Source organism: Amblyomma maculatum, chromosome 8 (genome assembly GCF_055883805.1).
Source record: "Amblyomma maculatum isolate TAMU_Amacu chromosome 8, ASM5588380v1, whole genome shotgun sequence".
Taxonomy (NCBI): Eukaryota; Metazoa; Arthropoda; class Arachnida; order Ixodida; family Ixodidae; genus Amblyomma; species Amblyomma maculatum.
The window spans coordinates 40,108,613-40,134,988 of record NC_139351.1 but is presented as its reverse complement, the minus strand read 5'-3'; positions in this window follow the sequence as shown (position 1 = coordinate 40,134,988).

Sequence of the window (26,376 nt, the reverse complement as noted above, 5' to 3'; positions counted from 1 at the left end):
GGAAGATTGGAATTCGTTACCAGCATCTGTTTTATCCTCACATAATTTTTCTGATGCATTACAACGTCTTTATACCTGCTAATATTGTTTTATGTATATTTTGTATTTTTTGTGCTGCTAATATTGTATAATTTTATTCTTTTCAATGTGTAACAATGTGAATTCACTCCTGCTTGGGCCAAGCTGTGGCCTGCAGTATTTTCAAGTAAATAAAATAAATAAATATGCAATGAGTGGAAGGCGGCGCTATGTGCAGCGATGAAACGGATGGTTAGAGAATATTGAGGCAGATATTCACCACTTGTGGGTTTTCCCGGCACTGAAGCTGATGAGAATTCGGCACCTGATGGCAGTGGGCTATTCGCCGAACACATCTTGGTGCATTGCTTGAACGCAAGGGCCTAATCACGGTCTCTTTTGAACTTTATTAGAACAACCAACCTTTTTGTAATTCATTTATTACCCCTTTTAATTTTCTGTTTGCATATTTCTTTATGTCCGGAGTCAATAAACAATGTTACTCAAAAAACGAATGGAGATTCTGAAGACGATTAAGAAATTGATTGATGCGGCTTGGTGTTGAACATCACATTAATCTGGTGAGAGTATTGTATATGCATAAGGGCGTCATAATTTTAGGCATTTATAACTAATGCCTTTATCGATAGTGAGGTCTTCGAGAAACGCAAGCTAAAGTTTTATGGGTGAACGATTCAACTTGATTATTTTATTGAGTCACTAGGGAAGGAGCTCGTCGGCAGCAAAGGTCTCGGTGATGAGCGCATGAGCGTGCTGGAATGGTTAGCAAGTAGCGTGAAAGGCTGTGCGTAGTCGTAGAGGACGTCCTAAAAAGAATAAAATTCGTCTTATCCTGATATCTTATTCTAAACTACTTTCTCTCGTACACCGAGTTAACGTACTACAAGCCATGGATACAACAAGCAAATGTCATGTGACAGGCATATGTTAAACATTGTTTCTGCAGCATGCTACCTAACCTTGATAACATCATAGGTGTTCGTCAATGCGCGGTGTTTTTGTAAACTGCTCATTTTACACCACCGTTCTTTGACATAAAATAAGTTCCATTTTTAGTCATTCTCTGTTTGGAGCAATTTATCAAGACACGATATCTGAATAATTTGACGATCAAATTCTTCGTTGCCACCCATCACTTCTGCATTGTTTACTGAAAAAATATTTATCTACGTTAGAAATAGAAGTATACAATGCACTCAACTCACATGCTTTTACGGCTCTTAGAGCACGTATATGCAGCGCTTAATGGCGGTTTCCGTGGTTGCTCGGACATTATTACAGGCAACCACTGCCACTGTTCTCGCATTAAAAAAGAATAACAGCCATCGTCGCCATCAAAAAATAAAAAGTAGCTTACCCTAGTGGCACTACACTCACAGGGATTAAATTTATTCTAAACGCGCGGCCACATAAAACCCTTAACGACGACACGGACATACGAAATACGTGCCCTAAAAGGGATCACCTCACAATTCGAAAGTAAGTTTTCACATTGCTAAACCAATATCTCCGAACATATTAAGTGTAATAAAAGCCAAAAACAAAATTGTCTTCGGTGTTCAAACAATTTTTCTTGTGTATTTTTAAGTCTCTAAATGCAAGAACTGACCAGTTAATCTCCAAGCAAGTTTCGTTATGTTATACAGTGAGCCCAAAGTTGTGATAGAAAAGAACCACTGGGCAGTAGAGAATTTCTGATTGAAATCGGCTGCATTCATTCTGACAGCAGAGAGTGAATGAACGTATGACATTTAGGGAAGGCAGGAATAATACATTAGCTTATTTAGTTGTCAGGATCTCTGAACCCACATATGAGTAAATGGCTCTGCAATTATGCTTGCTACAAATACCAGAACTTGCTATATGGAATGGTTACAAGGAAAAAATTATTTTAGCAAATTGAAATTTCGTGTTGATAATCAAAACGCCGGGAAAATTTCCGCTGAGCCCGAACCAAGTACAGGAAAACTTGAAGAACGCCTGTAGTTTACATGCCTGCCACCCCGTGAAAATTGAGTGAAAACTCAGTGCCACCACAGTGAAAAATCGAAAACTTAGCCGAAATTTTCAATGTTTGCTATTTCAATAATTTTTATGATAGGTCATGATGATCGTAATGTTCTGCACAGCCTTAGGAAGCTCTACAGAACATATACAGTCTAACGTTCTGCATTCTTTGCTGCGGTGTTTTCTACTGGCAAAGCACTTGTGCAGCTCATTACTCAATGTATATGAAAGAGGCATCGAATATTACAGTGAATGAGATCAATTTCCGCAGTTTCGCTTTGGTAAATGCTGTTTTAAGGCTTAAAAATCGTTGTACATTTGTCGAACATTCTGCAAATATCCGCAAAAATATTTGCCTGCAATTATTTTAAAATGTGTAGCAATCACTGCATCGATCATCTTTCTTGGTGCTATTTTCATCTACGTTTATGCTAATCCAGATTATATTGTCATACCATCTAATGATCAAGGCAGTTCTGACGAAAGTACTAGAAACTATGAATTAGAGACAACAGCAACTATGACGAAAGTACTAGTAACTATGAATAAGCGACAACATAAAGAAACCAATACTGAACCATTCTCTAATACTAAATTACTGCTCGCAGAGAAAAGCTGTGAATTCACCGGCAGTTTAATTCTAAAGGAATGCATTGCACATTGATCACCAACAGTCGTAGCTCTAGCTAAATTTTGTGTAAATAGATAGCACGTGGGTTGCTTGAAACAGTGGCGTATGATGACGGCAGATGTGGCCGACAGGACCTCCAGGCCTGATGACCACGTCTCTTCCCGGAAACTAGGCTCCCCCATTCTTTGTCTTCAAGTTCTCGGGAAGACTTGACGCGCAGCCGGTGTCACTCGCGATCTTTGCCTCCTTGGTAATGTACACCATTTTTATGTTCCCTCCATGGTTTTCCCTGCGCCTCTTGTATGGTCGGCATTTTCGCGTCTCCTTTCCTTCGCACGCATGTTCTTCTCGCGGCTGATGACCGGGATCCCGACGTTCCCGCAGACAAAAAACTTTCCCAGGGAAGAACGTGACCCGAGGGGAAGCGGCCGGCAGCTGCTGACGTGTCTCCACGACGCGCTCAGTGATCGCTCCCCATCTGTGCCATCTCAGCACAATGCTGCCATTGTTTTTCTCTGCCTTTTTCCGTTCTTTTCTCATGCATTGGGAGGACTCGTTTGCGGTCACGTCTTTGGGGACGCGTATAATGGCGAATAGCATTTGATTTTCTGCTGACTTCGAAAAGGGTACGTGGAAAGAAAATAAGAAACAATTATTTCAGTGTCAGAGAAGGAAGTCTAGGAAAGTGCTAGTATTATGATTTCAGCCAGATATACCAAATAAAGGAACTGCCCGGACGCATTATCTCTCGGTGCTTGTTAAAATGTAAAAAGAAAAGCATGTCATCTTTTCATGCTTTCCTTGATAGATAAAAAAAGCCAATAGGCTTTTTATAATTACCGATCAAAAACACTTCTTAGCTTTCTACAAAAGAAGCTCTAAAATTTTTAATATTTACACGATATCAGGACGGCCCTTCCAAGAAGAAATGTCTTTTTTAGTTTAGTAGGCCTGACGACCTTTTATAGGAACCTAAAATGCTCCTAAAACTTTAAACTTGCTCATTTTAATTATAGTCAGATAATATGTCCATCATTTTCGATGGGATGAGAAATTGCGCGGTCATACAGCTGAAAAATATGTGCATTGACACGTAAAATGTTAATAATTACTTAATTGCTTTCCTATATTCTGGTCATACAGCTGAAAAATATGTGCATTGACATGTAAACTGTTAATAATTACTTAATTGCTTTCCTATATTCTAGAACTTATACCTCGTTCTTGCACAACCGCAAGAAAAATACATAGACACGCATTTGAGGACAATACTTTGTTGGAATAATATACTTCATCACGTGATTGATATCAGCAACGGAAACAGCGGGAGAAAAGAGAACCCCATACTTAGAAATAGAATGCATCATGAAAAAAAAAATAAAGAGCACTGCAGAATCTGCATTGCAGTAATGCGAAAACACAGATGCTGCTTTTGGATGGTTAATGATTGCTTCTAGTTGGTTAATTCACTCTTGTTTATCCATTTCAGTCTTTGGTACTTTAAAATTGCGCGTCAATTTGTTCCTATGCCCTTTTCGCCTCTACTTCTGGTTACGTGTCGTCACCCTAATTGACTGTCTTAATGAACTACTTTAGTCTTTCAATTCTTTCCTATGCCCTTTTTTTGCCTCGAGTTCAGGTTGCGTGACGTCGCATCCTTGACGTCTCCCTAACTGGCTGACTTAACTGCTTCAGTTTTTTGATACATTCGAATGTGGCGCCAAGCCATTGACTAATGAGACCCTTTTCGCCTTTACTTTTAGATTTTTTGCTCTAAATAATTATCTAATTACCTTTTTGGCCTAAATATTCTTTCTGCAGTAACATTACGTCAACTTCTATCCATTGACAACCTGTACCACTTCTCAACTACTCACAACTGCTGCGGACACCATTTTGCTTACGCGGCCTGAGGACATGGTCTGCGGACAGAAATCTGTAAAGATAGCGAAGTAATGCTTTCGCCTTAAAACATGTCTCCTCGCGTATTTTCAGCAGCCGAAAAAACAGATGTTTCATCTTTTTTCAGATGCTTCCATTCCGAACACAATAAAAATACTAAGGAAGATTACGATGCTCCTTACTTCGTCATTTTACCGCAGGTAATTTAACGTTTGTGCAATATATTGAGGCATATATTTTGACAGATGGCTTTATCTAGATGTATGCTCTTAGGGATGTGCTACTATCATAGGTTAATGAATGTACCGGAAGTGGGCGTTAATACACTTGTTGTTTTGGTGCATTTAGCAGGTGCCGGTATGTTTCTACATCTGCGCTCGCTCCCGCTTTACGTACCCGGTGTTCAGGGAGAGCAGGGTGATTATTACTGGCGTTTTAGAGTGGTCAATTTTCCTCACAGGCCAAAGAGAATTGCTCACAAGATGAGAAAGAAGAGCAACAAACGAGCAGCGTAGTGCTCGTGGCAATTTCTAATTTTCTCATGAGAAATTCTATTTGGCTAGCGACTTTCTCGTGACTCCTGACTCTGTATCTCGGAAACACCGGCGCCAAAAGCGTCCCGGCGCAACTGCCGGACGAGCTCATAACAGTTGCGCTCAAAAAACGCAAAAAGTAGCATAAACCATCTGCAACGTAGGAACTGCGGTAACTGTTGTGGTTTTTACAGTTCATGGTATATTGAGCGAGGTAACTTGGCGCGACATCATATCCAGTATTATAGAAAATGGTATGGTGTAAAAAGAATAGTGAGTTTAAAACGTGTATGATTTGTGAGGGATGGTAGGATATAGAAGGCCATGTGATGTTGAAATGGGATGTGCCGTTTTAACATCACGTCTTTCTCAACCTAATAGGGCTTCCGGCTTGAAGTAAAACCCCTAATTCAACCCGAAAGCTCCAATTAGCGCTTTACATATATGAAATGGTGTCCCGTTTTCCTCCAGCCTCGGTAATTTGCTTTGCGCTCCAGAAGGATCTCATCTGCTTGTTACCGTCATGAATCTGTTGTCATAAGCGTTCTTTACAGCTTTCTATGAATATACGTTCTTCCATTTCGTCGCACGAAGCGCACTACACAAAAGCCATTAACCTTCTCCTTGGGCGGCGCGTATCAAAGCTGCCGCTGCAGGTGGACATATTTCATTCTATCGGTCTCTTGCTCTTCCTACCGCGATAGCACATATCGGGCATCGTCCATTCCTCTCCCCTACGACATCTCCCCGTTTTCTTCGGTGAAAACTCTCTGGTTGTACCCCCGCCCCCCTCCGCATCAGGATGCTTCCGCCCTCTCCATGTCTTCCTCCTTTCAATGTAACTGTAGTACTGTTGCGAGTTCCTTCACTGTCGTTAAACTCTCCTCTTTCAGCGGTGACAAAGCTCTTGTGGTGAGCTCTTTCGCAATCGTCATACCCTTCTTCTACGTTAACCCTCTTCAGGAGGATCACATGACATTAGCACTCCTAGTTTACTCCTAATTACTACTACTTACATTGCACTATTACTATATACTGCTGACGTGGTAGCGTAAAATCTGGAACCAGCCCTTAACCTTGTACCATTTTGCCACAAATGCATGAAAGCTATAACGAGATCGCCGCACCGTTCATGCGGCCTTTTTTGTGCCACACTCTAAACTCCGCTTTTCGATTGGTGTGTCGTTCTACCAGCGTTGATCCTACTGAACCCTCAAACATTCGTTCTCATTGTGCTTTTTCTTGATCGGGGATTATTATCAAATATTCGGGCCTCAATTTCCAATAAATACAATATACTGCGCCCTAGTCGTTTCTTGACCGCTACTGTATATAAAATATTCGAGCGCTGTCTTACCACGGTCAGAGACCATGACGGACAACTGAAATTTGATTTCTGTTAACACTACCATTTGCTCCAGAGGAGCAGAGCACAAAAGCACACATTCAAAAGAAAAGATTTTCAAAAGCGGTTCTCGTTTTGCGCCACATAGCGAAAAAAATTGTGCAGTCGCAGCACCGATGGAAATCGTGTTTTGTTAATCTAAATAAAGACATAATATAGCTCTTATTAGTGGTAGGTCCCTAATTGATATCTAACGATATCATCAAATTCCCATCGTTAAAAATCAGGTCGCTCCAAGCCTGTAAGTTATGCAAGAAACAAAAATGTGGAGCTGACCTTCATGACGTTGAGGTTTTGAAAAGGAATAATGGCCACTCGGCTACAGATTACGGAAGCATGGGCGTTCCTTGTTGCTGGTAAAAAATATGTTAGTACGCCTTTCGCTTCCTTAATGAAGGCGATGGAATTCTGGCAAGACAGTGAAGGAAGAAATTAGGTGTACACAAAAGTAAAGAAAGAAGAAGGCACGTGGATGTGAATAATTAGTTGCGAGTGCATCATCGTCCTTGTTTGCGTGTGTCTATTTTGAGTCCGTTGTTGTTTGCTAACCGGCGTATTTCTTCATGCGTGCAGACCACCTATCTCAGCGTTCGACTATATTGAGGTCTCTCCAATAAAAGAGCTGCGTAGCGAAGTCTCAGTTACTTCTGAAATAATTTTTTGTTCATAAGTAGTCAGCCCAAAGAACACTTGCTGGCAATCGCCCACATGAAAAATGCACCCTGATTAATTCCACAAAAGCGTGAAGCACATAGCAAAATACTGAGGTTCATTTCAGCTCAGCCATATAAATTACTTAGCACCTTTCGAACATTGGCTTATATACAGGACTTTCTATATCTATTTCTATTAAGCATTATCACAGCCTAAAGTTTTCTCTTCCGTTGTGGGTAGGACTGCCCGGACGACATGAGTTTCCAGTCGATAGTTACCGTCACCCTGTATTCAACTTATTTTATTTACTTCTATTAAGACGAGAGAACGAGGAGAAGCCATCAGCGTGCCGATAGTATAACCCTATTCCAAGCTGAACGCCCCAATTCGTGCTGGGTAATTACGGGCTGGACGCCTCGTCTTTCGTTTGCAAGAACGTGCTTAAGCTTCCACTCGTGTTCTAAACCTCTCTCTCTCACGCACTTCTCCGACTTCCCCTGCAACCTTTCAATTGCACTCGGCTCTAATACAGCCTAGAATAGATTGCGGCTGTCGACAATTGCGGCCGGAACTCGGCTCAGTGGATTCTCCGAGTTCGTTAAGGCTCCCCTCTTTGGAACGGCTTTCCCTGGAACGTCCGAAACGTTAAAAGGTTCAGGTTACGCCTGGCGAGCATTTCAATTTCAGCTCGCGCTTTCGGTGCGTGTGCATTGGCCTTGGTAGGGCCAACTACTCTGGGGCAATTTTCTTCGTCCTCGAATTTATCTTCCATCTTGGCTTCAATACTGAAACTGATAGAACAATAGAGAAAAAGTTCCTTCTGCGCCAAAAAAAAAAAAAAGTCGTATTCGTTATTGGACCCTCCCTGGAGAGCTTTCATTTGTCGTTTCGGGGGAGTGAGAACACATTATTCCTATCTCTGTCTCTAATTTTCAGTATTAAATATTTGTATGTCTGTTTAAGTAAAAATGCTAGTGCACTTCGCAATATATTTATCATTTCCAAGCTACACTATTATAAGAACCTTTAGTTAAAGCAAGACATAAAAATTGCGCATAACGTTGAGGCGGAAAGTTTCTTATTACAAAGGCTCTTATGTGTGCATTGTCAGTAACAATTGCTGCAAAAATTGCTGTCTTATCAGATAAAACATGTTAACACCAAAATAAAGACTTATAATACCAGCATCGCCATGGTGGTGCAGTGGATAGGGTACTCTATCGATTTTGTGCCTTAGGATGCGGGAAACAGTCCCAGCTGCGGCGGCTGCTTTTCGGTGTAGGCAGGAAGCCAAGCACTCATGTGCTGTGCGATGTCAGTGGACGTTAAAACCCTCGGTGTGGTTGAAATTTGCGGAGTCCTGCGCTGCCGCATCTTATATAGCCTATGTTTTGACCTGTTCTAAACTTTGCTGCAATTGGCCAGAATGACCTTGCAAGGACAAACGACGAATTCCTTAGTTTTTAGGAGAGCTATTATAGCAAACATTTCTATTTAATATTTTAATTAGGAGCATAAGAATGCTTTCTGAATGCTTCAGAATGTCTTAATATGGGAAAGTTGCTAATAGCAAATGGTCGAATATAAATATGTTGACAAAGAAAAGGCGTATGATCTGCTGGTGGTGGTAGAGACATTTTATTGCCATTGGAACAAACAGGGCGAAGCTCCCTGCATGGCACTTGGGTGCTCCCTTACTACATGGGAGACACCCTCATAAGGCAAAACAAAGTCCTTGAAGAGCAATCCTCCTTGTAGCACTTGAAATGGTCTTGCGTTGTTCTTGACTTGAGGTGCTCTTCATGAGAGACTGCCAGTAGGACTCAGTGACGTTCGGTGATTAGGGATAAGAAAAAGTGGGGCATGTAAGGAGAATGTGTAGGAAGTGTCCTGGGTTGCCGCAGAGTCTGCAGGATGGGGAAAACTGGTCTGGATATCGGGCATGTAGAAATGTAGGGTATGGAGCAGTCAGAGTCTGCAAGCTTCGCGAGTGTACGGCCTCCGCTGAGGTGAGAGAAGGGGCGGGGGGTGCATATTTCCTTCGTTTGTCCCGGTAAGCACGAGAATATCACGTACGGAGAGCAGGCGCTCCTCGGCCTGTAGAGGGGGCTCCATTCCTCTAGCCCGGAAAGTAAGACCTCGGGCTAGGGAATTAACCTCCTCGTTGCCAGAGAGGCAGCATATGCTGGAGTCAAGATGAGGCTTATGGGTTGCTGGGGCGGCTAGAAGAGTAATTGTGAGCAGCGGTGTGGGATATATAGCCGTTGGCATATTTTATAATCGCAGATTTGGAGTCGGGGATAATATTTGCGGCAGATGTACATATGAGAGCACTGGCAGCTGTTCGGTATGTGAAAGCATTATCACACAACTGGAGTAATGTCAGAGTCCTAAAGATTCCAAGGGCAGAAAATAAGTTCAATTACCTTAAAGAGACGAGCAGATTAACAAGTACTTGCGAAACTGCTTTGGAGATGGTGAGGCTGGGAAATACGTTATGTGAAGGTTGCTCTGGGGTCAGGCTTAGTGACCTTCTTTTCACAAAGACTAAGTGACACCCCTAGTTCAGGACCTCAGTGGGTTCCGCTGCCGCCATTGCTCGTTTGACCAATGCCTTTTGGGCTTTCAGGTTGAAGCAGGCGAGTTCCCAGTTCTCCCGGGTAGGGTTTTGTGTTCGGTCTAACGGCCGGGCTAGAGGGGCACTTGCACACTATATGGAAGAGGCCGGACGATATTTCCCCACAGCGCGAGCACTCCCCGGAGAAGGCAGTGTTAAAGTGTTTAGGTGACGCCGGGCACATCGTGGTGTTCGTAAACAGGCGAAGAAAAACGCGTTCCTCCGCTCTTGTTAATCCTGTTTTGGTACAGTTCAGTTATTTGCCTGGAAGTGTAGGCCGCTGTGAAATCCTCTTCTAAGGAGGAGGGGGACAAGGTTGCCCGGTTAGAGAGTGCGCGGGCGGCGGCACCTGCTACCTCGTTTCCTCCTAGCCATGAGTGGGCCGGAGCCCAGACTATGAAGCGCGGGATGGACTTCCTACATAGGAGCTATTTTGCAGCAGTCGGTGGGCCAGGTCCGAGCTGTTTTGTAGTTTCAATCGAGGAGAAACGAAGAGGCATCAGTGTGCTGTGCAATTTCAATGTACAGAGTCATCCACTTCTGTCCCATACTTTTTTTTTTTTTTTTTTTTTTAAGTCAATATTTATTGCCTCAGGGCATCAGTAGGTTATGAGATGAAGGATGAATAAATGATTAAATGAATGGAAAAAGGTTGGCTGATTTTATGAAGTCCAGAAGTGAGCGATGATGAGGTCCCTGCGTCCAAGTGACGTATGAGGCAGGATTGGTTGCTGAAAGGCCAGCTATTCTCAGGTGCCGGAATCGTGTTGGCTTGAGTGCTGGGCAGTCCCACAGCAAGTGGTGGATGTCGGCCTCGACATCTTCGTTCAGTTATTACACTGTCCCATACTTACACTCAGCCAACCGCGAGAAGGCTAAAATTGAAGTAACCATCACGAAGAATATAAAAATTACCATGAGGCGGATTTTTTCGAAGCAGACCACAACTATTTCTGACCCGCGGTGCTGACAGCTCCTACAGCTACTACAAATACGACGCCGACGCTGCTTAGCTGAACGAGCTGCAAAAGCTATCGCATAAAAGCAACCTAAAATGTCCAAAAGGTTTGTTCAATAAAAACAGCGACTCTTCAAAACCTAGCTTCTGGAACTATCTAGCTCCAGACAAAGTTGGAACTATGTATCTTTCCCCTACAATAGAAATATTCAAAAAATGAGGCGTATCGATGAGTCAGCGACGTTACCACTGTGAAACATCAGATACCGACCCAATCCAACATTTCAGTCAAGTCGTCTTGAGGAAACAAGGATATCTATTATACACAGAACTAATCTTCGATTCGAATATAAATTTTCGAAGCCACTATTCCTACTTCCTAACTTCTTCAGGTTCCCGCCGGAGCATCGCTTGCAATAAACATTTTGGGAAAGTCATTCATTTAAAAAAAAAAATTGCACGCACAGAAAACCTGTAAATATTCCTAAATAATCACTCACTGCATCTCACAACTCAGGTTCTCTTATTTTCGAAGGACAGACTACGCTTCATTCGTGTTATCGAGCTTACGAATAACACATTCAACTTTTAGGATTACTGTATACTTGTCGCTAATGACGTCACGGCATTGTACATGAATTTATTATCGACGAAGGTATCTACGCCTGTTCTCCACTTTTAATCAAGGCTCCCGACACAAATGAATTTGGCGTTAAACATCAATAATTAAATCATTCCTCACAATAAAATATTTTCCGTTGGTCAGGTTTAAGGTTTGTTTTGGGATGTTTGACGTCTCAAACTGAGTCAGGTTATCTGTAGTGGCGGACTCTGAAAATTCCGACCACTTGAGGTTCTTTGACATGCCATGGCATTACGTAATCATGTGCACAGCACACGGGCGAGTTGCTCTTTGCCTCCATTGCAAAGCGGCAACCGAAGTTTCTGTGCAATCCGCTTTTTGCGGGAGGATGTGGCGCCATCATGCGGGAACGGGCGAGAAGCACATTGGACGGCAGTGTAGCAGACGACGCGAAAGCGCACCATACGAAATGACCACGCCAACGCTGGTAGAAAGCGAAAGCTTCCCCCTTTTTTGGCCTCGGAGCGGAAAGTAGTCACAGTGATTGCTTTATATCATGTTCACGCAGTATGGGGGAATGTTACAGCGTTTTCACAATCCACTCATAACGCACGCATATACTATCTTCGTACTGTAAGAGTGTGTAGCGCGGGCCGTGTCGTAGTGACAGAATGAGACGCTCTCAGCGTGCAGGTTTTCGGCAGACAGTAGAGCGCGGGGGCAGAGAGAGAGAGATCTCGAAGGGCAAAGCAGCCAGGGGTTTGTTGATGCTGAAGAGCCAGGTGGATTCGTCTCCTGTGACTAACGAGCGTGCATATGCGCGGGGTGTCTCGAGTTACCGAGCACAATGCGGTCACCGCGGCGCCGGCATGGTGCAATGGGCGTCGCTTCCTCCTCGCGTCGTCTATAAGCGTGCAGCTATAGAATTTTGTCTACGAAGCTCGACAGAGAGGGCATTGTCCCGGCCGGAATGCATACCTGCAGGAAACGCGCGGCATTCTTCTGGCAACGGATGATTCAGCGCTGTAGCCAGTTTCTACCCTCAGGAGACAGAAAGAATGTGGTCGCAGTGGTGAAAAGGTTCTCGGTGCACAGAGAATGGTCATTCTTTTGTGAAAGGATCCACAACCTTTCTGCCTCCGCCCTCGATTTCTGCGGAATCAATGCCTTGGTGACACATGTGAATCTCTTACATATCGGATTCGCATCTCAGTCAGGAACCAACCCTGTTCTACGTCCAGAGTGATCCACTCTGCAAGTGAACGAGCATGAAACCTCCAGGAGACTCATTTGGGCCGGGCGGTTTCCTTGCCGTTGCAAACAGTTGGACGAAGACGACGATTACCAAGCTCCCTAAAGAAGTGCATCTGATTGCGAAGGAACAAAATCCGAATGCTTTGGCGTGCACGAAGGCGAGCCTTTATAAGGTAAAAAAAAAATACTATGCGTCGTGCAAAAGTGTCGAGTGCATCATATGCTCCGAGTGGCAAAAACACAGATACTACAGGTATGTATGCATTTAAAGGAAATATGCATGATGAAAAGTACCTACGGGAGTTTGCACCCAGCCTGTAACGCATCATTGATAGCTGCAGTGAGGATTTCTTCGGTGCATGTTTGCTTTAGTTGCGCCGGGGCCTGATGGAGACGTATTTTCTCGTTTCTTTTCTTTATGTGTGAAAGGGCTAGGTAACTTAGATATCACAGGCAGCTGTGTGCGCTAGGCCGTAATATTTAGCATGTTTTATCGTGACTGCCACCTGAAGAAAAAAATACGGCGTTTTAATGCACTGGCGTTCGCGAGCCTCATGACCAGCTCAACCAGTCGGCTCGCGAACGGCGGTGCATCATAACAAACGCCCAATTTTTTTCCTTTTTAGTCAGGCGGCAGTCGCGATAAAAAATGCTAAATATGACGGTCTAGCGCACACAGCCACCTGTGATATCTGCCCTACCTGGCCCCTTCGCACATAAAGAAAACAAACGACAAAATACATCGCCACCAGGCTCCGCGCACATAAAGTAAACACGCGCCGAACACATGCTCATTGCGGCTATCACTAATGGGTTACAGGCTTGGTGCAAACTCCAGTAGATACTTTTCATCATGCACATTTCCTTTAGATGCATACATACCTGTAACAAAGTGTTTTTTTGCACAGTCTAGAGTACGCAGTCGGTTGCTAAGGTCGGCCATTCACCTCTTGACGCTTGGAGGCCTGAATTCAAGCTTCACGTCGTTGTTAGTCGCGGTTCGCCAAAGGAAACCTGAAAAACCGCGTCTTGCATTTCGGCACGCCTAAAGAGTGGCAACCGTACGCGGCAGATGTGGTTGACATCGCATTGCCAAGCCTGTGACGTTCACCGTGCCGCCCGGTGCCGCTAGCACCCGTGCACTGGCGGCGCCGACGACGCCGTCCAATGTGTTTCCATCGGTCGCCGCTACGACTTCGCGCATGCGCAGAGAACTCGCGAAAAATGCGGATTTCTTCTATTATCTTCAGATGCGCTAATCCCTGTTACCACCGACGTACGAAAAATATGCTCATGAAAGAGACTAATTTCCTTTCATGAAAAACCGCTCATGCAGCTGAACAATACTGACATATTCAAGATATGGCAGCATGTATGGGGAACTCGAACTCTACCATCGCTTCTGCCCCATCTCAGTAGTTATCATAACAAAAGAATACATAGACTTCACTAATTATTATCGTAGACCTTTAGCTGAAGCAAGGCGTACTTGTTGCGAAGGCAACAGGAAAAAAAAACAATATGTAGCAATCATCAAAACTAAATAATCACTCGTAGTCGCTAAATTAATGCCAATTCATATAAACTACTCCTGCAACATCTCTTATATAAAGGCGACCCTGTCTAAAAAGCAACGATTCTCTTATAATATTGTTACGGACGAAGGAGGAAGAAGAGGACAGTGGCGCGGGCAGGAGCGCGCGCCCTAGGCCTGCTCGCAGATTCATTAAACGTCACATCACGACCATCGAGCATCTTCTCTCTGTCCTCTGTTCTCCTGTTGTCATCCCTTGCCGCCACGTAACATTTGGTTGGAGGTGCGAGGTACGTTATCCCCATCCTGGCCTTGGAGCATCGACGCCATCTGTAAACCGGGATCATCGACCGAGGGCCCAGGGACATCGCCGAGCAGCTTCGCCCAGCCCTTCAAGCCCAGACCCGACCAAATACCAACGACCAGCCCCCAGCCCGGACCTGAACACAAGGAGAAAGACACACCAACCAGAACCGAGACGAAGAATCCGAAAAACCCGAATGTCCCGAAGGAAACGATGTACACGTGCACGCAACCCCACCTAAGCCGCCCGACGTGATCTCGAGCCATCGGTCCCATGGACTCTAGTGACGGATGGTTGACAGCTCCTAGGGAGGCGCGGATCACCCACACATCAGACATCGTACCGGCAAGCCGTTCTATTCTTACTTCTTCCTCTTTTTCAAGCACCTAGATACGTCCATATGATCATGCCATGGAATCATCATCAATATACTTCCTCGTCTATGATCGGGACGATCGCTCCGTGGCCCCGGGTCATGTTACGAACGAAGGAGGAAGAAGAAGGCAGTGGCGCGGGCAGGGGCGCGCGCGCTAGGCCCGCTCACAGATTGATTAAACGTCATTTCACGACCATCGAGCATCTTCTCTCTGTCCTCTGTTCTCCTGTTGTCATCGCTTGCCGCCACGTAACAATATGATCAAAAGCAAACATTGAACGCCAGCTTTCTTCGCTAATGTAGAAGACGGCTAAAGCTTTGCCGTCTGTAGGTAAAGCCTGATTTTAGGTGAGCGGGTAAATCCACTTTCATCTTTCCCATTCAAAGCAAGTGTATCCGTACGCATTGGTAACATGCATTGAACCCATGAAGAATATATTCCTGGAGCCACATAGGGTAAGTTATAAATTTAACACAGACCTTGGAGACAGCGTAGTAAATTCTGAACTCGAAAACGAGCACCCACCTTAATCCCAGCCTTGATGCCCAGCGACGTGTAACACGTGCAAGCATAAACAAAGCGACACTACTGACAAAAGGCCCGAAAGTGTATTTACCGTTCACCTAAAAGCAGGCTTTAACTACACACGTTAAAGCTTCATCCCATTTCTACAATACTCCATCTGCCAGGGGATATATTTTTACATCGGAGACAATGCAATTAATGCGCATAAGATGAATTGTCATTACGCAGATACTGGTCATAACCACCTGAAAGTAGTTTCCCGGCATTTCAATCAGGACGGTAACAAATATCTAGATATTATATTATTTTTTCTTTAAATAGTCGTAGTGTTCAGAAAATAGACAATAGAGGGAGGCAATTCTGATTAATCTGTAAAAACGAAGATGTTGAGGCCGACATTCACCACTTGCTGTGGGACTGCCCAGCACTCAAACCAACACGTCTTCGGCACCTGAGGATAGCTGGCTTTTCAGCAACCAATCCTGCCTCATATGTCTCTTGGACGCAGGGACCTCATCATCGCTCACTCCTGCACTTCATAAAATCAGCCAACCGTTTTCCATTCATTTATTCATTTATTCAGCCTTCATCTCATACCCTACCGATGGCCTGAGGCAATAAATATCGATAAAAAGAAGGAATAAAACATTGCAACCAGCACAAATAGTACCTCGACTGAATGATTAGATTCTCTTACATGCATTTCCTCTGCCTCATAATCATTTTGGAAGGAATTCGCATGCCGTGTGAATTGCACGCTCTTTATACAGTCTTTTTTCCGTTCCTATAGAACGACCTCCATGTGTTTAGTCTTTTCCAAAATTCTTTTCTTGTTCCCTTTCTTAGATATATACGTATTACCTATCGAATTCTTTGTTCATATATTTCCCTTTGGCATTTCTGGTTTGCATCCTATTTTTCTCTTTCCTGATTCTTCTTTACTGTTAGTTTTTTATTCACTTCACAGTGAATAGCCTTCTCAACTCCTCACCGACACCTCCCTGAATATGTTTGTACATGCATTTCTTACGATGTCAGCAAAACAGCTTACATGCTTTACCTCTATTTTTCCGTAGCCTTATTAATCAGCATATGCTAGTGTTTCCCGACTTTCGCAGAGGTTCTCGCAAGTCTTCTGTTGTACCTGTATTTCTTATCAGGTCCCTTTTGAATTGCTAATCCCTCACTAGAAACGCACGCCAATATGTAGCCTAGGCTTCTTGGGATGATTCACCATTCACTTTTAACTGCAGGTTTCCTTTCCGAAGCCGCTAACTTTATTTTTCTTTCAGGCACCGGGCGACAGGTTTACAAGTTCAGAGAAAGTAACATCAAAGAAATAATTCGTTCTTCCCCTACTCGCCTCCTCTTTTTCTTCTTCGGAAACAAAAGCTTCCTTAAACCCGGCCAGTGATCACCCCCTTCCCAGACGAATACAATTCCTCTTGACGAAACGTTAGCTTTCGGACTGAGACCCCTCCCCACCCTTCACTCAGTTTTCTTTGATTTTACTTTTCAAAGGGCACACTCTTCGTCGAATACAATTAATCGAGGATGCGACTAATCCTCCGAATGATACATTGCGTGTTGTTATAAAAGAACGGAACAAAAAAATGGTTACGATGGTCGATCCGTGAAAGACTGCAATATGCAAATACAGACCCGGCTTACAAAGGCCGTCAATTCCTCCAATGTCTCGTATGGGCTCATTTGTGTTCGAAATGTTTTACGAAGGGGTTCTCATTCTTAGTCCAAAGTTTCGGAGCAAAAGCTTGACATGAACCCCTTTAAGGAAAATCTCTGCTTGTCCGAAGCGTTCTTTTCGGATATAGCATTTTCCAGAATTTTCACAATAGAGACGACTTCATTCCTGAAGCCTCTCATGAAGCATTTCTAAACATTTTTTCATGTTTGTTTACGCTACTAAAGCGACCTGCGGGGTGCCATGTTTTTTTTTTTCTTTCACGGTCAAATTCGGGATGCGTTTAAAGGAGTATCAGCGTAACCTTGAAAGCATTACTGAATAAAAAACATTACTGAATAGATTGCTGCTGGCAGGGGGGGTGATGATATAAAGAATGGATTTCAGCAGCAGTACGTTTGCCCTCGAGGGAGCTTTGGGCACCCAGTTCCCGACTCCGGCCCCGACTGGAGTACCTTGGCCCGTTTTCGCAAATTGCGTTAGCAAGGTATCCTAATAATTTACGTTCTGGTTGGAAAGAGGGGGGTAGCGGTAGCCAGCATACGTTCAACATTGGTATTCGCTTATAGAGCTAACCTGGTTTCATGGGCGTCTTCACCATGCGGTGAGGAGGTTTACTTCATGCCGATTTCAAGACGTCCCCAGTATTCCATGATGACGTATTAGGTGCGGCATTTCACCCATCTCTCTCCCAACGCCCACTTGGCTGCCAATAGCCTGCTTATTGTATCAATACCTTCAATTTAAATTTCAGTCGCGAAAATTATCTAAAATTGCTTGCGATCTAAACAGGCGGGTTCAGAAGCGTAATCAGGTGGATGCGCGTGATTGCAAAGGCCGAGGAGCTCCTAAGTACTAGCGGGATGCAAAAGACGCGTTATGCGTTTTCATTTCAGTGTTCATAGAAAAGTGACAAATAAAAACGATGATTAGGGCATATTAGTTTGGTTGGCTCAACCAATAGACGGACTTGGTACATAGGGATGCCCTGAGAGGGCACAGTCGCCTTTCCACATTATACGTTCGCACACCCATAGGGTGCCATGGTAAGCTTTTGCTTCTCATGAAATATTCGAAATTCAGATTTTCTTTTCTATTGTAGTTCACTGCTGACGAAGAGCTGTGTGCTCCGGCCGCTTGGTCAGGGCTGGCTGCAAGTGAGCTTTTCCGCATTTTTTCTGTGCTAAAACATATTCTTCTCGCTTTTCCGCGGTGCTTGTTGTTTGAGAAGGATATTTTTTTGGCACCTAGTGGCTTTTTACCCCCAGAGCCAAACAATTTGAATCAGGCAAAAAAAAAAAGCCGCTCTGTTTTCTTTGGGAAACGTTTTGTTGAATTCAGTACGGCGAGATTGTAGATCAAAGTTTTTTCATAGACAACCCTCTGGAAAACCGAGAAAGATTTTCAAGAAATATGAGACAGCATTATTTAAAAATAAAGATAATTGCGCAAGAGTGACCAGATGTTTGCCTAACTAGAACTAGTCGCTTCATTAAATTATGGGTAGTCTGAGCTTTTTTTATAGAGCACGAAGCATTCCGCACGCATTCTTTTCAGTAGGCAAAGAATAAAAATCATCAAAGTGAATTCCCATGTCACAAAATAAAGAGAAGCTTTTGAGCAAAGGACATCATTGCGTCGTTAGGTTTGTTCATTTCATTTTTAACCAAGTTTGTTGAGCGTCGCTCTTGCCCATTCATCCTCCTAGCAGCGAAGGTAATGCTTTCTGTGGAAGCGCACGGGGCTCTCTTACTGGCCAATGGGTAACGCGAGAACCGTCGTAAAAAAAAAAAAAAAAAAAAAAAAAGAAACTGGGGGTGCCGTGTGCACACAGGAGTAGAATTTAGGGGAATAGTAATAAAAATAGTGTTTACTGCGAAATACTAAACGCTACCAGTGAAAAAGAGCTGGCTTTCAGGAAAACTCTGGTACTGGGGAAGATGTGGGAAGATGAACAGAAGCAGCAACAACAACGATTAAAAGAAAACTCCGTTTTATCTATCAGACACCATTATCGTCATCATCCAGAATATTCATTTCTCTCCAATTAACCTGATCTTGTGCTAACTGCTTTCACTTGATCCCTACGAATTCCTTAATTTCATCCACCCGCCTACTGTTTTGCCGCCACCTGCTACACTAATCTACCCATGAAATCCTATTGGTTACTTTTAGAGACCATCCGTCATCCTTTCTTCGAAATACATGTCCTACTGATGCCTATTTCTTCTCCTTATTTAGATATTAGAATCTCGGTAACTTGAGTCGCTTCTCTGACCCTCTCTGCACGACTCCTATTTCTTAACGTTACATCTACACTTTTCTTTTCCATGGCCCTCTGCATTGTCCTCACCTGAACTAGAATTGCTTTTGTTAACCTTCATGTTTCACTCCATAGGTCAATACCGGAAGGATGCAACTGTTATACCCATTCCTCTTGAGCAATACGGCTAAGCTGCTAGTCATAATGTCTGAGTACCTTCTAAATGCTCTCCATCAAAATATTATTCTCCTAGTTATTTCCCTTTCGTGGTTCGGATCTTCCATTCCTACCTGTCCTAAGTAGCAGTATTCGTTTATTACTTCCAACGCTTGACTACCGTTTTTAAATGTCTCTTCCTTCAATAGGCTACTCTGCATTAAATTAGCCTTCTGCATACTAATCTTTAGGCCTGCCTTTCTTCTTCTGTTGTCTAGATCATTTATCACTAGTTGCAGTTGGTCGCCTGAGTTACTTAACAAGGCAATGTCTTTTCAGGGAATCGAAGATTGCTGATATATTCTCCATCGATCCTGAAGCCTAACTGCCCCTAGTCTATCCTTTTGAATAAACTCTCTAAGCAAGCTGTAAAAAGCACTGGAGAAATTGTGTCTTCTGCCTGACACCTTTCTTTATGGGAATTTTGTTACTTTCTTTATGCAGAACTATGGTTGCTGTGCAGCCACTATATATATCTTCCAGCACTTTCACGTACGGCTCGTCTACCCCCTGATTTCGCAATGCCTGCATCACCGCCGAGGTTTCTATCGAGTAAAATGTTTTCTTGAGTCAATAAATGCTATGTATAAGAGCTGGTTATATTCCGAGCATGTTTCTATCATTTGGTTTATAGTGTAGATATGATCGGTGGTAGAGAACACTTTCCGAAATCCCGCTTGATCCTTGGGTTGGTTAAGGTCTAAGGTTGTCCTGATCCTAATAGCGATTACGTTGGTAAATACCTTGTACGTAACGATAGTAAGCTGATTGGTCGTTTTTTTTGTCAAGTCCTTAGTATCCCCTTTCTTATGAATTAGGATAACATTATACCGTTGTTCCATGATTCCGTAAATCTCAGTAATGAGTGACAAAGAAACTGAGTGGAAAGAGAAAATATGAATAGTTCTTTGACATTTTAAAGTATTTAAGAGAATGAATCCAAGCAGTGGGCTCTATGAACAGGCAAACAAATTGTTGATGAATGCCAAATAAAATGGCCACGTGTATAATTTGCTGCCGACGTAGAGACCTCTAGGATGGAAAGAGTAATTCGATTGATCCTGATGAAGACTCCTAAATACATGCCCAGAAAATATTTCATCGCGGATACCAACATCACACTCTATAGAAATCTCGCAGAAAAATGTGTAGCTTGGAAGGGAAAACTGGCGAAATCGAACTGTCGGGAGAAAGCTTTATGAACTCATATTTGGGGGGGGGGGGGGGGGGAACTCAGCACTTAGGTGTAATAGAGCGGTAAGGAAGATGAGGAAGAAGTTTGAAAGAATAGGCCTGTTTTAAGCTATGTCATCAGTTTTCTATACGCAAGTGACTGGCGTAGGCTGGAGTACTGCAAATTTTTATGATCCGTTCATAATGTAAGTGCTATAAAGTTGTTATTGCTAACATTAGAAAAATATTGCAAATCACAGTTGTTCCGTAGAATTATAAACAGAATGCTACATTAGTACATCCGGTGGCTACTACCTGATTTTCCATTCAGTTCAACCTATACCATTGGTATTTTGTTTCGAATTTATACCACATTTCATAACAAAGCTAAAAAACACGTCTAAAAAACACTAATTCTGGCTTTATACACCTGCTATTGGCGCACTATTTTAAAATGAAACCGAAAACTAGCACTAGTTGTGCGGCTATATTCGTCCCTATAATAATTCATCTGCTCAAGTATATACTAAACAAAAATGGTAAGTGAAGATTCTACTTTCAAGCCGACAATGAGAAGGCAGCTCTAGGGTGTACGAATGGTGCATACTTTAAAGCCCACATCTTAATAATAAAGCCGTCAGAAAAGGCACGAAATGCTCCCTTGTACTGTTGTTGGCATACTATGGGTTCATGGGGAGATGAGTCGTGCTCCGAGCGCCTTGGCTTGCCATATCCTTTCAAATTTCCCCAGGGAAGCACTACTTGTCAAGGTCCCTCCGGGTACAGCAACTTCTCGCCTTTTCTCATTTCTTCGTTGTTCGATATAAATGCGAAAACAAAGCTACGACACTTTTTGCGTATGTAAGAAATGAAACTCATTCATGGACAAATTCGTTTGTTTCTTAGGAATAAACTCGAACCTGGGGCACTTATGTAATCCTCTAATGCTTCACTTTGAATCACCAGCTGCTAGACAAACTAAAAGTTGTTATGACGCTGGGCACAAGACAAGAAGCCAAGAGCGTGCTATAAGCTAAGAAAAGGAGGTCGGGTTGCGTAAAATGTAATATGTGACCAAATAGTTGAGATGCTGAGTTCCGTAGGATGTGCTACCTAGGAAATTTGAGGTGCAAAATTTTTGCTGTTTTCATTTTATTCGCTTCTTCTGTATTGCTCCAGCAAGCAAAAAGACCACACAAAAGAAAACAAAGTTTAAATAAAGTTTCAGTGGGTCGTCTTTCTCTCCGTTCGTACAACGTAAATATATTCGCATTGGGGATGCGAGTACCAGGAACAAAATACAACAAACACTGCCATTTGAGTACGCACCGATAAAACGCGGGTGACAACTCAAAATGCACGTGGGTGCTGAACACCGCAACAGAAGAACACAATAGTTGACGTCCTCGCATTGGGCTGGACTCGAGGTGACATTAAAGCATGCTTTAATGCGCGCCTGAAGAGAAGCGACGAAGTCGGAGCGACACGTGGCGTACAAATTATGCAAATGCTCTCCATTCGAAATGTGTGGCGCTTGTGTGATGCCTACCTTTTGAACGCGTGCGCAGGATGCAAAACAGGTTTCGCAAGCTCCATGCATCATTCAAAGCAGCTGCTTCGTCTATCTTAGCAGGGGAAATGTGCGGAAAATAAATATTATCTGACGCGGCGACACCTGTTGATGCTGATGCAGCAGGTTCCACTTGCTGATCTCGTGCTATCACCGTATGAAACTTAATGCTGCACTACCAGCACTCTGAAAGTCCCACGTGCCTATCGCGACTGCTTTTAACATCGTATACTTACAGTTGCTTAGTTTGCTAGTGAACATGTTGGGATGTTTCAATTCAGCCCAACGGAACTGGCCATGAATCACAGCTTTCCCTAACACCAAGAAAATTACACGTAAACTTTAACCTTAAAATCATACTATGTTGTAAATTATGCTTCACGCGACAAGCGGAATCTATTCAGAGCCATTATGTGGTTGGAAGGTTTGACAAATGTCAAATGAAAATCTTTTTCTTTTCTGCTCTTCTCAAAGCATACACAGTTCAGCTCAAATTGCACAATAGCTACAATAGACAATCGTAGCGCTCCAAACAAATTTGTTACTTAACGCTGCAATACCCAGTTATCTATTTTCATTTCAGAAAGCTCTAGTTGCCTTGATAATAGTGAGAATGGTATTATTTTTATTAATTGTTATAGTCCAGATACCTCTCACTTTCACCCTGTAAATACAAAGGCTTTTCTTTAAAATTACGGAAGCATAAAATTTATATCACCGAAGAAAAGTTCTTCATTACCCTTCATAAACATTGTTTCTTAAACCACTGCTGCAGCGAACCTTAAATAGGAATTTCAATCCAGTCGCTTTTCCCTTCATAGCGATAAATTTCAAATCAATGCTACCTTGCAAGAGTATTGTTCCTTTATATATATCGTGTTTTACGCTTAAGTCTGCACTGAAAAAAATATATTCAAACATCACTTAAAAGCTTTAACAGTTTTGAAGTGGCCGCAAGCCGTTAACTGAGACTATGATTGAGCGCTTGCGTATTGCTAACATTACATCAGGTTCGTAATAAGGCGAAGACTTACTCCCAGCTGTTTCTAATTTACACCGACAATTCTCTTAATGCACACGCTATTGCTGAGAACATTTTCTTACCCGGTTGGTATCTAGAATTCATTTCAACACCTCTTTGACAGCCACCTACAGCGAAGGGACATTAACGAAATGCCTTTAAGTGCACTAAATGACTTCTCTCTTTGAGTATAAAGAAATTAAAGCTCCCGCCGTCCTCCCTCAAGCGCATTGTAATTGACAAATACCTGCAGATTGCCCAAATAATCTGCCGCAATGTGTCCTGAAACCACAAGTATCTTAGACAGTTGGCAGCAGACCCTCAAGTAAGCATCTCTAAAAATAAGAAAAATTCAACTGGGTAGCACTGTATTCTTCTGCCCTAACCTTGTTTAAATATTGTTACTGCATCAATCTAAACTTCGCCTGACCGTCGAATCTAAGGAAATACCGAACTCTGCCGTTCAGATTATAATTCGATAATATCACATTAAATATGCCGCGTTTTACCTACGCTTAAATGATTTAAAAGAGCGAAATAATTGTTTAGTCCGGTTCGGCACGATTTTCCTGGAATGTTTGCACTGAGAGACTATCGCACAATTTGGCGATATTGGAAAAGTATTCAGTTGGTTTAGGCTTTGTGGAAAGGAAAGCCGAAAGGCACATTTTCTCTCTTATAACAGATTGGGTGCCTATTTGGCAATAAATGTCTTACAATTGGCATATGTTGTCGGTTCCAATCTCTGTCGCAAACTTGACCTAAATTGCAATCAAAATTGTATGTCGCCCCCCTGAACGCTTCACAAAAAAAAGGGTTGCGTCACAACTTCAATACGAAATTACATTATATTTCTTATATGACCCTGATACCATTTCATGCGGACACATTTTGGAAAAGCACCCTCAATAGCTAATTAAAGTTTTGGCCCTAAAATATTATCATTATCGTCGTCATCATCAGCCTTACTATATACACTGCAGGGCGAGGAACTTTTCCATATTCTTCCGATTAACCCGGTCCAGTGCTATTTGTATAGACTTGACTCATGCGAACTTCTTAAACTCATCCACCCACCTAACTTTATGCCGCCCCCTGATACGCTTTCCCTTGAAATCCAATTTGTTACCCAAGCGACCATCGGTTATCCTCTCACGCACTACATGTCCTGCCCATCTCCATTTCTTCTTCTTGATGTCAAACGCTTCTACCTAGCTTCGCAAATTTGTTTCCCGCCAGAATATATGTCGAGTATGCTTTCTGCACACAATTTATGACACAGTTCCTGCACACTTCTACTACTCAAACCTTTTAGCAAAAACCCGAGCCTTTTTAGTTATAGTAATGTTGGTAATAACATCAAACGTCGAACTCTGACTTCCTCCTTCTCCGCGCAAAAACCGCCTCAAAAGGCAGCTCTACCTGCGACTTTGATATAACGACAGCAAAAGGGTACACACCAAACACATCACTACCCTGGTGCCCAACGTTTCGATAGAGCCGAAAAGCCAGAGGCGTCTGACGTCCGCACCCAATAAACATCGCCAGTTGGCCGAAATTACTCTGGAGTGCCCCACAAGGGAACGTTTTCATGCTATTTCTTTGACTAGCACCAGCTCCCATCTCATGATGTGCTTCGCGTTGCAGCACTTTAGACTTTGTAAAGACAACTAAATATTAAAAATCGCATACATTATTTCTGCCTCACGAGAGTTTTATACTTCCACGTATCCTGCGGTAATTCTGAAATCCCATTAAATTATCATAAAGTTCTACATCATAATAGCGCTTCAATTAACGTAATTTAAACAAAGTATTCAGGTGTACAAAATTTAATAAATTCCTCTGTCGAAGCTCTTTTGAACACTATGTAAAAGCCTTTCGCTGTACCGAAATTCAGTTATTCCGGAATTTATTTCCAGGAGCATTTTCTGCGGTGTGACCCTGTGTCTCCTAATTCATACTGAGTGCTTCAGCAAGAACAATGCTCACTTTTTGTTGAAAACCTTTACGTTCAGAACAACGTTTACGAAATATGACCGTCATTTAGCTATAAATGAATTGGCTGTCTAAACAAACTTGTAGTCAATCCAATTCATAGAGGACTTTGGGCGCTTAATTGACGCCACAGTCATAGCCGGCCATACCCGGAGCCTCAGACCTACTAACCCTTCTAGTCCCAAGCAAGGCCAAGTCTTTGCCAAAAGTAACCAGGCTCCATGTTCCGCTTCTCAGTCGGGTAATAGGGAATTCGTACCGCTCCCTAAACTTTAAATCTGTACAAAGTAATGGCGAGCTCCTGTCCTCGCTTATCAACAAGTTGTTATCCTCTGGGAAGGCGTGTTGACTTTAGAACACAAGAGAGAAGCAAAACATGCAGCCTGGTTACTTTTGGCAAAGACAGTACGTGTGCATGCTGGCTAACCATGATCTGCTTGGAAAAAATAAAGGCTTTTGCTCCCCAGCAGACCGTTGTGCCAGACAAGATTCACGGGAACTTGGACAAAGTGACTGAGTTAAAAAGCGTTGCAAGGGGTTGCTGCATTCCTAGCTTGCAAATTAGCGCTGTGACAAATAAATTGTTTGAGACATATTTTGAACACGCAATGTTTCTTGTAGCTATTGGAAACAAGCATCCACCCACTTATTTCTGCGCAGCGAACGTTCAAAATAACAAACGTTTTCCTATGAGGTTCTTGCATGTGGGCAAATTGGTCAAATTGAAAGTTTGACGCGTATCCTATATATGGACGCATTTATAGACCTCAAGTTGTTTTCCGCTCTTAAAGAATTTATATAACGTATTTTTGACTTACAATCCCTTTTTTATTGTCAGTGGAATTTCACCAGTTGCAATTATCTATTTAGCCCCATGAAATCTTGAGCGATCTGACATAGTGAAATGAGAACTTCATTTTTCTGGTATGTTGCGCACCTCCACATTCCAGAAGCAAACGCACTGCAGAATAAGAGAAACAAAGAGAACATTGCGAAGAGCAACATAAAATTCACAGCAGGTATTGCAGAGTTTCCCAAGCATGTTCAAGTACTACTGCAAATAAACATCAGCATAACATGGATCATGAAAAGAGCATCGCAAACACTTCA